The sequence below is a fragment of the Bos taurus genome, chromosome 19 (genome assembly GCF_002263795.3).
Source record: "Bos taurus isolate L1 Dominette 01449 registration number 42190680 breed Hereford chromosome 19, ARS-UCD2.0, whole genome shotgun sequence".
In the NCBI taxonomy this organism is placed as follows: Eukaryota; Metazoa; Chordata; class Mammalia; order Artiodactyla; family Bovidae; genus Bos; species Bos taurus.
Genome location: NC_037346.1, coordinates 59247613 through 59260545, shown reverse-complemented (window position 1 = coordinate 59260545; position 12933 = coordinate 59247613). Strand labels below are relative to the sequence as shown.

The 12933-nt window shown below is 47.2% G+C and overlaps 1 long non-coding RNA gene across 5 annotated transcripts in view; it reads right to left on the bottom strand.

Moving 5' to 3' along the window:
- The window catches only part of LOC101902884 (uncharacterized), a 484977-nt gene that overhangs the window by 223884 nt on the left and 248160 nt on the right, over positions 1-12933 (bottom strand). For 3 of the 5 annotated variants that reach the window (XR_009491825.1, XR_009491824.1, XR_009491826.1), the window contains one exon: positions 2050-2115. The exons of the other annotated variants lie outside the window; for them this stretch is intronic. This is a non-coding gene — a long non-coding RNA (uncharacterized lncRNA). The remainder of the gene's footprint in view (positions 1-2049; positions 2116-12933) is intronic. 5 annotated transcript variants of the gene reach the window in all.

The window sequence follows — 12933 nt, the reverse complement described above, 5'->3', positions numbered from 1 at the left end:
TATTTCCTTCTCCAGGGGATCTTCCCAACCCAGGGATCAAACCTGAGTCTCCTGAATCACAGGCAGATTCTTTACCACTGAGCTTCCTGGATGTATGATTTCAATGAAAAGATCACACAATCAATTTCACTTGAAGAATGAGGTCAAGAGGCTGAACCAGGCTTCGTATCAGATACCCATCCCTCCTTGTAAAGTAATGACTTCCGGGGCCAAAGAAGTTGACCCAGACTGACTGTGATGATGCAGATAAAGTGAGTCAGAGTCAAATCTACACTGGCAGGTGGTCTTCTTCAATGATAATCTGGGTGACGATGGAACCAGGCACCTCCACACAGACACTGGCCCCGACTCCCGCTGCCATTACTCAAGCCTGGGGGTAGTGAGGCTGTACCCCAAGCTGTCTACTGTCAGCAAAGGGCCCAAAGGCGAGGGCTGACAGGGAGCCTGGCCTTTCTCTGCAGCTCCCTCTCCATCTTCACCCCCACTCTTTCTGGTTTCCTTTGCTTTCTTTCCACAAAAACTGCGGTCAAGCTCTAGTTTATCAAGTCCTCCTTCTCAACTTCAATCTCTCAGTTCCTTATTGCATGAGGGCTTCAATCTCTCAGTTCCTTATTGCATGAAGGCTTCGCTCACAAACACTACCCCTTGTCAAAGTGAAACTACAAAGGCGCATAAATGCGAAATCCTGGAAAACCAATTCAGCTGAAACTTGCAGTCATCTCTGCCAGACGTCAAAGGCGCTTTTATCAGCTTATTACATTTTCGTCACTCATAATCTACTGCTGTCAGTTTCAGGGTATGATTTTTGTTTTGCTTCTTCCTTTTGCTCCTTTCACAGCTAACGTGATGGGGAAAATGACAGATCGTAGGATGTTCCAGAGAAGGCAATGGCACCCCACTCCAGTACTCTTAGCTGGAAAACCCCATGGATGGAGGAGCCTGGTAGGCTGCAGTCCATGGGGTCACTGAGAGTCGGACACGACTGAGCGACTTCACTTTCACTTTCCACTTTCATGCATTGGAGAAGGAAATGGCAACCCACTCCAGTGTTCTTGCCTGGAGAATCCCAGGGACGGCGGGGCCTGGTGGGCTGCCGTCTCTGGGGTCGCACAGAGTCGGACACGACTGAAGCGACTTAGCAGCAGCAGCAGCAGCAGCAGGATGTTCCAATTAAAACAACAGAATTCACCTTTCAGAAGCACCTTCACATTTCCTTCTTGCACAAACAAAGGGAATGCAATGCTTTTAATTGCCTGCATTGGCTTAAAAAAAAAAAAAACTTTTATTAATTGAAATATGAAAATAGTGATATAATCAAAGTGGAGAAATGCAACCTTGCCAAGTAGGTACATTTGTGTTACTTGACTCTGGGGATTTAAACTCAGGATTCTCTCTAAACCCACGGTTCAGGTTCTAAGAACAGAACCAGAAAGAATGTGAAAAGTGAGGCCAAATGGGCAACTGGATGCCTGACCAAGGGAAGCTGAAAGTTCGCAAACTCGCTTCATGGGTCGTCTTTCTTTCCACACAAGAGCCACAGTCTGCCCCCAGTAAGGTCTGCATGATCTCCCAATTTCAGTCAAGTCAAATGTAAGCTGACATCAAGTTTATGAAGGGAGGGAGAAAGACCAAAAAAACAAAAGGAAAAAAGTATGTTATGGTGGAAGCACTTAGGTTCTTCCCTAACTCTTGGAAATAAAATGTTTTCCTGGAAAGACTTTGGATGAATAACTTATGTCATCAGCAGCAGAAACGTTTGTCTTTACAGAAAAGAGGGTTCTGTAAGGAAGAAAAGGTGTGATCCAGTAGGTAATATTCAGGTCTACAGGGTAATTGCAGCACCCAGGGTTTATACAGCCAAACACGTGGAAAACGGACATTTTCGGATTTCCTGGGAATTCAAGGTCACTTTCTGGGTTTCACTTTCCTCTCTTTTCTTTTTCTGGAACTTTTACGTGGACTTGGCCCAGACTTCAGGAGACAAGTGAAAGAAGACTACTGCAAGTCAGCAATCAGAGGAGAGTATAGGGGAACATGGTCAACACCTACCATCACATTCAAGTGCGAGGGAGGACTGGGGACCCAGCGGTCAGAAGCAGCACAGCAGTGGTTATTCTGTAGAGAGATAAAGAACTGCAGAGTGAACTTAATTTTTTTTCACGTTTAACAGTTGAGTCTCCTTTTAACATGTTCCATCTATACCTCTAGTGTTGTTCACTTCTCTCAACACCATTCACAGACGTGGTACCTGAAATATCAACCTCATAAGGCATACATACATACAAAACACAGGGTCCCTCACATGGGTGACAGGCTCTGAAATGACACCGGGACCACACGCTGCTGTGTCCAATGAGAAGCGGCCCTGAGGGATGCTCATCAGTTTCCATGAGGGAGCAAGGTAAATATGGAAGCTTGTGTATTTGTCTCCCAGTTTCTTATTTTATCTCTTCAGTTCCTCGGTAACAACATGCCAATAAGAGCATGAGCTACTAATTTATCTGAAGAAAATTATAAGGGAAGATGGACTTGACAAAGCTGGCCTGCAAATGCACATGATTTTGCCAAAAAAAAAAAAAAAAAAACTTGGTAGAACTCTGACATGCTCAGTCTGTTGTTACTTTTTTATTCCCCAACACAAATCCTTATAACTTAAGAGATGCACCATACCTCAGGGTAACAGGACTCATCTTGGCTTTTTCTCCCTCAAAATTATAACAGGTTGTCTCCATGTACACTCTAAGAACCCTGACTGAGAGGAATAATCAAAAGTGACTAAGTGGTACAATCTCAATGGTTCGCCCTAGGTTGCTTGCTAATACATTACATAGTTTTCCAAGCCCCACAAAAAAAAAAAAAAAAAATATATATATATATATATATATATAGCAACTCTAACTTTATTTTTTAATGATTTTTATGTGGACCATTTTTAAAGTCTTTATTGAATTTTGTTACAATACTGCCTCTGTTTTATGTTTTATTTTTTGGCCAAGAGGCATGTGGGATTGAAGCTCTCTGACCAGGGATCGAACTCACAGTCGCTGCCTTGGAACAGGGAGTCTTGGCTGCCGGACCAGCCAGCAGCTGTAACACTGACCTGCTGGAGCTGAGCAGGTGTGTAAGGCGTCCTACATGTCCCCAGCTCACTCCTGGGTGTAGCTGACTGCGCCTCCTGTGGTTCGGCTGCTGTGTCTTACACCCCAGGCCAGCAGGCCCAGCTCTGCTCTCACCCTCATCATGAAGCCACCACGGTCCTGTGGCTGTGACTCGCTCCATGGCAAACAGATGGAGAAACAGTGGAGACAGAGACTGATTTTATTTTCTCAGCAGATGGTGACTGTAGCCATGAAATCAAAAGACAATTGCTCCTTGGAAGAAAAGCTATGACCAACCTAGACAGCACCGTATGTAAAATACATAGCCAATGGGAATATGTAAAATACATAGCCAATGGGAATATGTAAAATACATAGCCAATGGGAATTTGCTGTATGGCCCAGGAAACTCAAACAGGGGCTCTGTATCAATCTAGAGGGGTGGGATGGGGCGGGAGATGGGAGGGAGGTTCAAAAGGGAGGGGATATATGTATACTATGGCTGATTCATGTTGAGGTTTGACAGAGAATAACAAAATTCTGTAAAGCAATTATCCTTCAATAAATAAATAAAATAAATGGGCTGCTGCTGCTGCTGCTGCTAAGTCGCTTCAGTCATGTCTGGCTCTGTGTGACCCCATAGATGGCAGCCCACCAGGCTCCCCCATCCCTGGGATTCTCCAGGCAAGAACACTGGAGTGGGTTGCCATTGCCTTCTCCAGTGCATGAAAGTGAAAAGTGAAAGTGAAGTCACTCAGTCGTGTCCGACTCTTCGAGACCCCATGGACTGCAGCCTACCAGGCTCCTCCATCCATGGGATTTTCCAGGCAAGAGTACTGGAGTAGGGTGCCATTGCCTTCTCCGAAAATAAATGGGCAAAGGAGCCAAACAGACATATTAAAAAAAAAAAAAAAAGCAGAGACATTACTTTGCCAACAAAGGTCCATCTAGTCAAAGCTATGGTTTTTCCAGTAGTCACGTATGGATGTGAGAGTTGGACTATTATGAAAGCTGAGCGCCAAAGAATAGATGCTTTTGAACTGTGGTGCTGGAGAAGACTCTTGAGAGTCCCTTGGAGTACAAGGAGATAGAACCAGTCAATCCTAAAGGAAATCAGTCCTGAATAATTCATTGGATTGATAGATGCTAAAGCTGAAATGCCAATACTTTGGCCACCTGATGTGAAGAACTGACTCATTGAAAAGACCCTGATTCTGGGAACGATTGCAGGTGGGAGGAGAAGAGGAGGAGATGGTTGGATGGCATCGCTGACTCAATGGACATGAGTTTGAGTTAAGCTCTGGGAGTTGCTGATGGACAAGGAGGCCTGGCATGCTGCTGTCCATGGGGTCGCAAAGAGTCATACACGACTCAGCGACTGAAGTGGACTGACTGACTCGCTCCCTACTTGCCTCTTTGAAGCTGGAAGCCAGCAGGCAGAAGTCACGTGACACACAAAGGCCTCACTATGCACTGGACGGATCAACACACCCAGACGTTCCCCTCTTGCTCCTGCTTTGGGGCTCTTGTGAGTCTTCATTAAGACTTTCAGAAATCAGGAAATAAATAATATTAAGGAGTGCTTATTATAAATGAGGCTCTTGTACATTCTTTATATTATAAACAACCTCTGAAACATTTTTTATGAGAGATGACTGAGAAAACAGATGCACCCCAAGATTAACGTTCTGGCTCTCCACCAAACAGCTAATAGCGAGGGGCTCCATCCTGAGCCCAGACGCCCTCTCTGAATTCCCAGACCAGCGCTTGTCCAGGAGGGCACGAGGGGCCCAACTGCAGTGGGTCACACACTCCTAGGACTTCAGTCAGAGTGAAGCTATTAGAACAGAAAACAAAACCCAAAACCACAACGATACTTAACTTTCTCCCTCTGCATGTGCAGTGCGCTCCCAGGAAAGCGTGTTCTCTGTAGTAGAACAGAGGGAAAGACCTTTAATTCACACTTCGTAGAACACATCATCAATAAACTGACTGACTCCTTAGGCTAACCACTTCACTGTGCAGAAGGATAAAATGGTTTTGTTTGCAGTCACCGTGGCTGGAGGCTGACCTGGGGTGAGGACTATCAGCTGTGGGGTCCAGTCCAGGGCTCGCCCGTCTGTCACTGAGAGCTGCCGGCCCCTCCACGCGTGATGACGGGTTCAGTGCGGCTTTAGAGTGGATGAGCCAGAGCGCCGGGCTGCCCCAAAAGGCGCCTAGCATCGCCTGCCAAGGTGTCCTCCCCTTCCTCCCCGAAGTGGCACTGTCTTTCGGCTCTCCAGTTTAGAGCCTACAGTCTCAGAGGATAAGGACTTAAGTGTCTCAACCACAGGCCTGAACAAGACTGATCCAGAGAGGAAACTGCGCGGAACAGGATACAGGAGGAGCCCCAGGTCTCTGCCAGTGAGGAGGAAGAGGAAAAGGTGTGGCACTCCTTTGGGCAAACCAGAGGGGGGGTTTCTAGAACCTTTCTTAGGAACCCAATATGGTACCCCTGGCCCCAGAGACATAATCGGGGAGCTTCATGAGACACGGCCTCAGTCCATCCCATTCCAAGAGCTGAGACTTGTTCAGAGGCTGTGTCTTTGACTTTCCTAAATAATTGTGTGTGCGTATGTATTCATTCACGCATAGGCACTCAGTTGTATCTGACTCTTTGTGACCCCATGGACTGGAGCCCACCAGGCTCCTCTGTCCATGGGGTCTTCCACGCAAGAATACTGGAGTGGGCTGCCATTGCCTTCTCCAGGGGATCTTCTCAACCCAGGGATCAAACTCATGTCTCTTGCATCTCCCACATTGGCTGGCAGATTCTTTACCAACTGTGCCACCTGGGAAGCCCTTCTTACTAATTGCTGTTCCCTTATTTTCTGCAAAAAAAAAAAAGCAACAGCCACACAAAGACAACTTCAGAAACAGGGACTACTAAATAGGAAACATAGACCCAAAAAAACCAAAAGTGAGGCAGGATAGGGAAAGAGGCTGTTTGAAGAGATAAGCCAGGGAGTCGTGAATCTCTGCCATAAACAAAAATCAAAGAACATTAAACATATATATGCCTTTAAAGAACTAAGATGATCAGAGTGCATTTATTTTTTCAGTGTTATTTAGCCAGGTTGGAAAATAAAACCCTGAAATTAATGCCAAGATAACAGAGGTGGGAGCAGGACTTCTCCCCCTCGTAATTATCTTACTATCTGCCCATCTTAGGTCAACAAACTGGCTATGATTGACAGGTTAAGATGTTTAGGTTAATCGGAGCTCACATAAACCATTTTAAGTTTTCTAAGACGGGAGAATGTTATAAAACAAACATAAAATCCTCTCTCCAACTTCCTACTTTCAGACCTTCTTCCTACCGCCCTCCCCATCTCTCAGAGAAGCAGGTACACAAAGCGTTTCGGATTATCACCCCAGGCTGGTGGGCACAAGTTTCCATGCAAGCTAACAGATTACTGCATTCTTCTAAATGAAAGGAGAGGATGTGCTTAATCTCACTGGCTTCAGTATATATGACAGAAGGAAAAACAAGTGAATTTGAGTAACGATCACTGTTCCTCCCCTGAACTCTCTTGCAGATTCTTGACCCTGTGTGGTGAGGATCCGGGTAATGGATGGGGAGATTATTGAGAGGAGCCCAGACGTGCTGGGTAAGTCAAGTAGGAAGAGAAAGGAATCCCTCGTAAAAAAAAAAAAAAAAACAGAGTCCATCTGGAAGGTCGGATGGAGGCAGAGAGGGGAAAAGGAAAAAGGAGCTTCAGGGAGAATATGTGGTGGGCGGAATGCGAGGGACCTGACTTGGTAGGCAGGGAGTATGTATATGAAGTGAGAGTGGCCCATTTTAGAAAATTCTGGAGTGTGTATTAAGTGGAATAAAAACATACCAATTTTTTATACCATTCAAGATTAAAAACATCTTTGCAATGAATGTCATTTTGGGCTGGTGCTCATCTGAACGTGGCCCAGTGTGGAAACGGAACAGAGAGCAGCCAGCTCTGTGTGGATTACACACTTCCAATGTAAGGTCTGCGTCAAATGACAGCTTAGCTTATCATTCACACCACCCTTGCCCTCCACAGCACCCTTTTTCAAGGAAAAAAAAAATCATTGTAAAGATGACTCTAAGTAGACTGCATGAAGACTCCAGTATCAAATGATTGAAGGTCCCAAGGTGACACATACGGTAGAAAATATGCCAGTACAGCAATTAGAAAATTCAGGTCCTATAGCTTACCACGGCTGGAAAACGTGAGGGAATGTCCATCCATTCACTAATTAGAGAAACAGCTGTCACGTGCCCTCTGTTTGTCTGACCCCCTTCTCTGGGAGTGGGCTTCCCTGGTGGCTCAGATGGTAAAGAATCCGCCTGCAATGTGGGAGACCCAGGTTCAGTCCCGGGTCGGGAAGATCCCCTGGAGGAGGGCATGGCACCCCACTCCAGTGTTCTTGCCTGGAGACCCCCATGGACGGAGACTCGTGGGCTACGGCCCACAGGGCGGCAAAGAGGGACGGGACTGAGTGGCTAACACTTTCACACCTTCACTTTCTTTTCTGTAATGTGGTTACAGCAGTGAATAAAGGAGACCAAAATCCCGCTCTGTGGAGCTAACTTTCTAGGCGAGGAGAGACACGTCATCGGTAAACAGATAAGTATAATACATGGACTGTGATGTGCAGGCAAGTGATATAAAAAAGTGTAGTAGCTCAACAAGGAGGTTTCGGGACTGACAAGTGTCGGGACCGGATAAGCAAGGAAGACAGCACATTTGAAGAAGATGAGGGTTTGAGCCATATGAATATCTGGAGGGCAAACACCCCTGGCAGTGAATGCAAAGGCCCTGCAGTAGGAGCTGAGCAGGCATTCCTGAGGAAACTACAGTTTTGGGGGTTTTTTTGGCCATGCTGAGAAGCAGGTGAGATCTGGTTCCCTGACCAAGGAACAAACCCATGTCCCCTACATTAGAAACACAGAGTCTTAACCACTGGACCGCCAGGGAAGTCCTGCAACCTACAATTATCAGAATATCTTAGAGTGTTCCAAATTTTATTTATTCATGTACTCCCAGGTGGGATAAGAAAGTCAACTTCATAGAACTCTTGTAAGGTAATTAGAGACAAAGTAGGAAAAGTGCTTGGCTTCTGAGTAACAAACTCATATGAGTAAGTAAATAGCATTCTTCTTGCCATAGGGCTGATCTGCCAAGAGACGTGTGCTGTCTTCAGAAGTCAGACTGCAGGAAACGCTACCGGGTAGTCCAGCCTGGGGGCAAAAAGGTGATGATAGATGCAAATTCAAACCACAGTTCCATTATTCACAAGATACATAAACTTGTATCGATTACTCAGTCTGGAAGTCTCTCTTTCGTAATCTATAAAGTGGGCATAATGATATCCATCCTTCAGAGTGGCTGTGAGGGTGCGACAGAACACTGAGAAGAAAGAGCAGCACTAACAGCTGACGTGCATCATGCTCGGCAGGCACAGGCGCAGCGCAGAGCTGTCTCCCTGCCTCGTTTCATTCCACCCCCTAAGACCATGAAGTAACATTACACCCACGTTACAGATGAAGAGAGGGGCTTCCCAGGTGACTCAGTGGTAAAGAACCCGCCTGCCAATGCAGGAGACGCAGGTTCAGGCCCTGGGTGGGGAAGATCCCCTGGAGAAGGAAATGGCAACCCACTCCAGAATCCTTGCCTGGAGAATCCCATAGATAGAGGAGGCTGGTGGGCCACAGCCCATGGGGTTGCAAAAGAGTCGGACACGACTGGGCGTTCCAGAAGAGAGAGAAAGAGACAGATGAAGAGACTAGGGTCTAGATAAAAGGCCTGTGGGCCCGTAACTAGTAAAGTACGGAGTCAGGGTTTGAATCCAGCAGTCTGAAGACAATCTGGGTTGTGACTCCCATACTCCAGTATGGCACATAATTAAATTCAACCGATGGCAGATGTTATTGCTATTGATATTTTTGTTGTTGCTGTTCCCTTTAGAATACACTACTCCTTTCAGAAGGAGAGAAATGCCATATTTAAAATCACTCTGCTGGGGACTTCCCTGGCAATCCAGTGGTTAAGACTCTGTGCTTCCACTGCAGGGGGCATGGGTTCAGTCCCTGGTTGGGGAGCTAGGATCTTGCATGCCACACAGGGCAAGGCAAAACGCATACACACACGGAAGAGCAAACCCTGCTAATCATAAAAATAATGAATCACTATGTTGTACATCTGAAACTAACATAATGCTGTAAGTCAACTATGCTTCAGTTTTTAAAAATAAATAAAATAACACTGCTAGCAGGGTTAGGAATGGATATACTCACCACTAGGGATAAACAAACAACAAAAAGGTCTACCAACCAGACCTCCAGTTTACAACAGTCAAAGAAAAATCACAGATGTGAATCACTGTATAAAAACATGGATAGACACACTGCTTTACCCTAATCCCAGATATTCTAAAACGGGGACCATCAGCAATTAGATGAAATGCATTATTAGAGAAATGCATTATTGAGTTTTCTCTCAACGTGGCTTAAGTCCGGCTTTCTCACCAACCCAACAGACATGCATGCAGAGCGCTGTCAGAGACCAGAACGTCGGGTAAGAGGAACGCAGACAGGCTGCTGCATCTGCCCATCCTGGGGCTTCCTCCCCCGAGACCCATCCCATCGCTCACGGACACACACACACACACACCCCCCTATATACTTGCTTCCTGTCTTCCTTTTCACTGCTCAAGTAAGTCTCTGCAGACAGTTTCCTGAGCTGCTGCTGCTATGTCACTTCAGTCGTGTCCGACTCTGTGTGACCCCATAGACAGCAGCCCACCAGGCTCCCCCGTCCCTGGGATTCTCCAGGCAAGAACACTGGAGTGGGTTGCCATTTCCTTCTCCAATGCATGAAAGTGAAAAGTGAAAGTGAAGTCGCTCAGTTGTGCCTGATTCTTAGTGACCCCATGGACAGCAGCCTACCAGGCTCCTCCATCCATGGGATTTTCCAGGCAAGAGTACTGGAGTGGGGTGCCATTGCCTTCTCCGTTTCTGAGCTGACTTCATTTTAAATAGCTCACACTACAGAGTTGGTCCTTCTCCTGACAACCCAACCAGAATTGCTTCTGTGTGTTCTGGGGGCATCCTCAGGCACGGGCTCCCCCGCCCATCTTCCTCCCCACCGCCCTCCCCTGCTCACGCTGGCTCTCTCACTACTCTCTCTCTCTCACACACACACACACTCTCTCACATACACACACACTCTCTCTCACATACACACACACTCTCTCTCTCACACACACACACACTCTTTCTCACACACACACACTCTCTCACACACTCTCTCACACACACACTCTCTCACACACACACTCTCTCTCACATACACACACACTCTCACATACACACACACACTCTCTCACATACACACACACTCTCTCTCACATACACACACACACTCTCTCACATACACACACACTCTCTCTCACATACACACTCTCTCTCACATACACACACTCTCTCTCTCACACACTCTTTCTCTCACACACACACACTCTCTCACACACACACTCTCTCACACACACACACTCTCTCTCACACACACTCTCACATACACACACTCTCTCTCTCACATACACACTCTCACATACACACACATTCTCTCACACACACTCTCACATACACACACACTCTCTCTCACACACACACTCTCTCTCACATACACACACACTCTCTCACATACACACACTCTCACACACACACACACATTCTCTCACACACACAATCTCTCTCACATACACACACACTCTCTCTCACATACACACACACTCTCTCACACACACACACACTCTCTCACACACACTCTTTCACACACACACACACACACACACACACTCACATAGTATTCTCTCTCATACACACACACACAGTCTCACACAGAGACATTTACTCAGGTAAACTCCTCCATCAGGGGATGAAGAAAAACCCATATTTGGACCTTTATACACAAGTATCATCCCAGCGCTTTAAACATCCCCCGTTTCCCTGAAAAGAAGAGAATAAAACTCCTCCCATGGAGGGAGTTCACTTTGTGGCAATGGCCTGTGTACCATGTGTAATTAAACCTGCGACACATAGCAAGTTTCCTGACCAGAGAAACTTCGGGGGGCAGGACATTAGAGGGGAGGTGTCTGCAACAGGACGGAGCGTTGCCTTACGGGGGGCGGAGAGGGGCTGAGAGCTCTTGGGTGTCCTCTGCTGCTTGGCGAGACCCGCAGAACTGCTCAGCCATTCTGTAACAAGTCCCGGCTTCACGGAACTCCTCAGTCAGTACAGAGGCAGCGTATTATCAGTGCACATCCACACATAAGCACACCCTCAGCCTCAGGCAGCGGTCTGGCAAAGACACTCACTTCCACGCAGGAGCCCGGCTCAGGCTCACCACCCACCTCTAATGCCATTTCCATTTCCCTCCTTGGAGTCAAGTAACGTGTCCTTGTTTGTTTGTTTGTTTGTTTTTAAATAAAGTTCCTTCTTACAACCAGAAAACAAGCCTTTTGTTTTCAACTTAGCTTCAAATACCTCCAAGTCCCCATGTTCTGAACCAAGAGGAGAACCAGAGAAGATAAAGGATTCCCAAGTGCAAACCGAAAGCACTTTATGATTCAGCAGACCTCAAAACAACAGGCCTCAACCTCTGGCCTGGAGTCAGGTTCAGCAGGCTCTCGTGCGCAGCTGCCCGGAACTGCTGAACTCCAGCAGCCCTGCACTGGACTCTCCCACATACGACTCTTTCACATGCAGGCGCCTACTTTTATTTTCTTTCCCTCTTTACTCTCCCTGCTAGTCCCTGCTCCCTCCCAACTTTTGCAAGTTCTTATGGGATAGTTCAAAACCAGTGGGGTTCAGAAGGTAAAGAACCTGCCAGAAATGCAGCAGGCACAAACTGGATCCCTGGGTGGGGAAGAGCCCCACAGAAGGGCATGGCAGCCCACTCCAGTGCTCTTGCCTGGGAAATCCCGTGGAAAGAGGAGCCTGGAGGGCTACAGTCCACGGGCTGGCACAGAGTCGGACACGACTGAAGGAACTAAGCCTTTCCTAGAGTTAATCAATTATCAAAGGAGATACAACGAGGGCTCCTCAAGTGGGACATTGAGTCCAGGGAGATTTTCTTCCTCTGAGGAGGCATTTCTGCCAACTTCCTTTTCCCCTCCTTTCCCTCCGGCTATAGGAAGGAGAGAGATGGAAGGAAAAATAGTAGCAGGGCATTTAGCAGAGTCCAAAGTCAAGGCGCGCTCGATCCCCGGTGGCTCAGACAGTATAGCGTCTGCCTACAACGAGGAGACCGGGGTTCAATCCCTGGGTTGGAAAGATCTCCTGGGGAAGGAAATGGCACCCCACTCCAGTACTCTTGCCTGGAAAATCCCACGGACGGAGGAGCCTGGTAGGCTACAGTCCATGGGGTCACAAAGAGTCGGACAAGACTGAGCGACTTCACTTTCAACTTTCTTTTTGAAGTCAAGACACGTTAGCCCTCGATTGTCCCAGGGCTCTCTAAACGGAGCCGGGGCTGCCCGGAAAGGAATGTCTCCTCCCGCACCCTTGCTGAGCATGCGGAGTGGGGCAGGGAGCTGTAGTTTTCTGGGCCAGGCCAAGGCAAGAAGGCCGGATGCCATGTGGAGTGCTGAAAGGTTCCTGGGTCACTCCGAGGTGTGCAATGAATCAGGAGCTTACTAAGGCACTGATTCGCACTCGGGACATATTAAAATGTATGTGCCACGTCTGTTGGGATTTTCGTTGCCAAGTTTTTAAAACGCCCGTATCTGTATCTTCAGTGCAGCCAGCATATTT